We start from the raw sequence: 4,996 nt of genomic DNA on the forward strand, positions 1-4,996 counted from the left end.
GAGACAGTCAGAGGTGGTTTGCCTTTGTCTTCCTCCACATCACACCCCTGGTACTCCTCGGAAGTCTCTCATCCAAATACTAACCAGGGCCAACCCTGCTTAGCTTCTGAGATCTGAGGAGCTTGGATTAGCCTGGCTAAGGTCACGCCAGATGTAGATCAGCTGAAAGGTGATGCATTTGACTCTGATTTGGAGATCTCTGTGGAGTCTCAGGTCCCAAAGGCACAGGTTTTACAGGTAAATCGCCGATATGAAGTTTATGGAGAGATATCATTGAGTAGCTAATGTAACACTCAGGTAACATCTGTCCTGTGTCGCAGTTTGATTAATTCTCCTCTGAGTGCAATTTGTGTCTTCCCCTCCCCCATTACAAAGGAATTGCTCTTGGCCCAGTTCTCTGATTATTCTGACTGGTGCTTTCGTTTTTAGAAATGGCTTTGAACGTGTTTCGCGACCTTTGTTTAACCTTTTGGAGTGGTCTAGATAGGATCTGTAAGGTGCCACTGAGTGCTGCTGTCTCATGAAATAATCCAGGACTCTGCGAGAAAGAAGAAGCAGCTGCTTTGATATTCTTTGGGTTGTGACTGCTGGGCCCTGAGGATGAATCTTGCTAATTCTTAGCTTCAGGGGGTGATTGTCTCATGTACAAAGTGTCTGCTCAGAACTTGGAAAGCGCCATCCTTACACCCTGAAGGTAAACAAGATTGTGTAACTGACAATAATTAATTTGGATGGGATGATCATCGAAAAACAACAAACAAGAAGAGTCCTTTGTAGAACTGAGAATTACATTCTTAGCAAGAAAGGTACATTCAAACATTCCAAGAGAGCAGAAGTACCAAAATCAAATATTCTGATCTGTAGGTTTTGTCTAGGACAGGGGTAGTCAAACTGCGGCCCTCCAGATGTCCATGGACTACAATTCCCAGGAGCCCCTGCCAGCATTCGCTGGCAGGGGCTCCTGGGAATTGTAGCCCATGGACATCTGGAGGGTCGCAGTTTGACTACCCCTGGTCTAGGACATTTATATTCTGCCTGTCTCATATCATGGAACCCAAGGAGGTATACTAATGGTTCCAGGAAGTCTGTCCTCCAGGCCTCAAGATGTCAACACCATGTGCCTTCCCACAATGCCCTGGGACGGACCCTTGTGCTATTCCAATGTCAAACACAAGAATCGGTTTTATGAACTTCTATCCCTCATGGTTCCAAAGGTAGTCTTGAAATTGTTTAGTAAATTGACAGAGAGACAATTAACCGATGAACAGGTCAGGGGCTATGCCTTTAATGCTCTGGAGCTCCCAGGGATTAGCAGGCAAAACAGGCCGCTTGTTCAAGTGTTCCATGGGATTCTTTATTTGCACAGGGCGATACTCAGAACTCCCTAAAGCTCAGCTAAAAAGGATTTGGGTGGCTATCCATCCTATCCATTCCCACTTCATTCTTGCCTAAAGCAATGCAGCAGGCCAGAAATATGTGTCTGCATGGAGAAGGATGGCAAGTTGTGGGACTCTGCGGATGGCCACTTGAAGAACATCTTCTTCTTCTTGAAGAACAACCTCATCTTCTTCTTTGTGGTCTCCATATGGGCATACCAGTGTGAGAATAGCAAGCTGATCTACCTGAAAACAGGTAAAATCAAGATAATAAGGAATTGAGAATTGCCCTGCTTAAAGTGAGAACAAGAGGTACAGAGGGAGAAAAGCCTTAAAGAAAAGCCTTAAAGAAATACCATGGCTGAGAGCAGAGATGTTACCTTCTGGAAGACAGCAGGATGCAGAGAGAGTTGCCAGAAGGACTTGGGGAGAAGAAATGTGAATAGAGTACTGTAGAAGTACAGCAGTAGAAAATAAATAAATAAATAAATAAATAAATAAATAAATAAATAAATAAATAAATAAATAAATAAATAAATAAATAAATAAATAAATAAATAATTAGGAGGATTCCCCAAAACAAAACAATTCACAATTAAAAAATTAGTCCATTTGGAAAAGCAGACATGGCAAGATGATGGTTTCTTGGTGTTCTGAATAAACCGGGGGATTATTTGTCCTGGCACAAGCCATGTCATAACATCTGGATGTAGTCATCTGCCCGGATCCTATGAGAGGGGTTCTTAATCAGAAGGAAGTAGATGAAGCTTACAGTGTGGGAGTCTCATGCAGGGCTTAAGTACAGAGCCTGCAAGGCCTTATGGGATAATAAAGAGGTGATCTGGATTGTCCTGTACTGTGTTGAACACTCATGGGGTAACTGGTAAGGGATTAGGAATTCCTCTGACCGAGGAACATCCCCAGGCGAGTTTGTATCTTACCACATGCTGCTGTAGAAGCTGGACATTTGCTAGAAACAGTCAAGGCAAATACAGTCTATCAGCATCTCATCCTGTTGGCTAACAACCTCATTCAGGCAGGCAGGGACATTCTTAGCCATAGGGCAACTGCGGGTCTGACAGAGGCCAAAATGCAATCAGGAACTATCACTCATCTGAAGCCTGATAAAAAGTACCATAAAGGTGGCTCTCTCTTTCTTGGTTCTCTTTGCTGTCAGCTTATCTTCCTTGCCTTTTATTTTAACTGGGTTTTATCTAGACATGAAAGTGAGGGAAAGACAGAGGGCCATTCCGCATGACTTTAATGTAGCAGAAAGGCTTGCAAATTGTAAACGCTACTAATTTGCAGTTCCACAAAATGTCGGACACAATCTGCCACACTCCTGAAACAATCCCACAAAAAGTGATTCGTTGTAGCGCTTAAAGGGAAATTGGGAAAAGTGGATTCACCCTCCGAAAAGCGCTACACTCTTGCAAACAATCTGCAACAGTGGCAAAAAAGACCTGTGCGTTCCCATAGTTGCGGTTCCAACAAAGTCCCTCCCCCTGGCTCTCTCCTCCAAACTTCCAGCGAAGCGATCGCCATTTTTTTTTCTCGGAGCGAACAGAAAACAACGAACCAGTGAGCCTTCATTCACCCAGCGAGGCTTCTCCGGCTACAGTCCCTCCACAGAAGTGCTTTAAAGCTCCCCTAAGTCCCCAAGCACAACACAGCCCCGTTTGCAAGTTCCCTTTATTTTCGGCCAAAAATCGCGCCCGTGCAGGGGGGGGGTTCTTTTCACTCGGGGGGAGCGTGGTAATGATGAATCACCAGCTCACACGCCAGCTGCCAGATAGATGAGTCTCTACGTTAGGAAGAATCAAGGCATATTCGTTGCAACGTGTTTTTTTCCCCTTAAACCTGTTCTTAAAGGGAAAGGGGCTTTCCCAGGGCATGATAACAATGCCCATTGGCTGTATGTTTGATTGACGGCCAGGGGCGGGACAAAGCACAGAAAAAATTGCTTCCTGTCTAGCAATTTTTGTGAGACCGGAAACCTGTGGGAAACGAATGAAACGCTACTGAATTCCACTAAAAAAACAGATATGCGTAATGCCGAGATTGCACTTTTAAAAATAGCGTTTCCACTTTGCGGGACCAATTGGCAACTTTGGTCCTTGTGTGGAAAGGCCCAAAGGGGTTTCCTGGGTTGTGTTTTGTCTGCAGTCTGCAGAATGTTTTTTTGCTATTTATCTACCTGCTTAGTATTTATTTTTATCTGTGCGTTCCCTGTTAGTCCCACAAGTATAAGAGAGTTATAGTAGTCAGTATTTATCCCATTAGGTAGTTGCACACCTTGTGACCTTATTTCATTATGAGAACTTGTGGTTAATTGGTGCATCTGCTCAGCATTATGTCTGAGCGAGGAGGAATTGTTAGTAATGGAATGGCTGGTTTTAGTAGGAGGACGAAGGGTTTTATTTGAATTGGTTGGGATTGCTTTACCATTTGGTTTCTTCTTTTTATACCCTATATAAATTAGTGAAAATGCTAAATTAGCTGGGTGTAGAACTGTGTGGCTTGCAAAACGGAGAACAGAGAATTGTAACTTGTTTTCTGATCCTTGCAAGGCATAAGTTTAATTAATTGAAACACTGTTGTATATGTTTTTGATTGTAGTTTTAACCTGTGCATTAATAAGACATTGAACCGCTAGGGGACTTGCGGAGGTTTGTGGAACAAGGCCCTCCAGGCTGTGCTGAGCGTGAACTGCACGTCCTCATTGCTGTCAAGTTCCTGTTTGACCTGCTGGATAAGCTGGAGGCCCAGCCCAGGGTCAACGGACTTGAGATACTGCACATCTGGAAGACCGTTTTCTACTGTGCTTCTGGGTGAACGCCCTCAAGAGCCTGCAATTCACTTCCAACATGCTTGTCTCTGACAACATGGATGCTAACCTGAGCGTCATCGCCCAAATGTTCGACACCTGCACAACTGCTGAACACAAAGTCGGGAGGGATTTGCCTGTTGACAAACTGCTCTATGCCTGGGAAATCACACAATACAGATAGATGGTGGAGAAATATTGTGCTGATATTCGACAGAGAGTTCCTGCCAGCTACCAAGAAATTAACTCTGCCCTGACGGAACACTCGGGGAAATATTCCTCTGACGGCAACTGTCTGGTTGCTCTGCAAGAACTTCACAACTATATCACTGCGCTAGATGAGGACCCACTGGGACAGCAGGTGCAGCTGGCCTATCACCTGCAACAGACTGTGGCTGTGGTGAACAGTGACTGACTTGTGACACCCGCACCTGGAGCTACGCCCTGCCCAGGCAGCCAGCAACTGGCAAAAAGGGTCAAGTGGAGTTAGCCCAAACTGCTTTCTGCCATTAGGCAGCTTGCATGCACCTTTGTTGTTGCCCTCCAGTGCCTTAACCTCATAGATGCTGCTGGGCTGTCTCAAACTCAATGCTCTTGCTCTCTCTTTTTTAAAACTAGCTGCAAACGGAATCTTCCTAGACTGTTAAACTGGCTTTGTAAATTTTGTGGGGGGTTTTGGTATATTTATTTATGTCGCTGTCTGAGGAGAGTGTCGGCTGCCTTCTCCTACCTGTAGGGGAGGATGAGGTTTACAACAGTGTCTAGGATTTGGAGAGTATACCCCCCTCCCCCA

General features: G+C 44.8%; 1 pseudogene; it reads left to right on the top strand.

The window, feature by feature from the left end:
• The first annotated feature begins 1,484 nt into the window (after positions 1 to 1,484).
• Positions 1,485 to 4,618, top strand: LOC143820034 (plexin-B3-like; annotated as a pseudogene).
• The last annotated feature ends 378 nt before the right edge of the window (positions 4,619 to 4,996 follow it).

This window comes from Paroedura picta, chromosome 10 (assembly GCF_049243985.1).
Source record: "Paroedura picta isolate Pp20150507F chromosome 10, Ppicta_v3.0, whole genome shotgun sequence".
NCBI classification, from domain to species: domain Eukaryota; kingdom Metazoa; phylum Chordata; class Lepidosauria; order Squamata; family Gekkonidae; genus Paroedura; species Paroedura picta.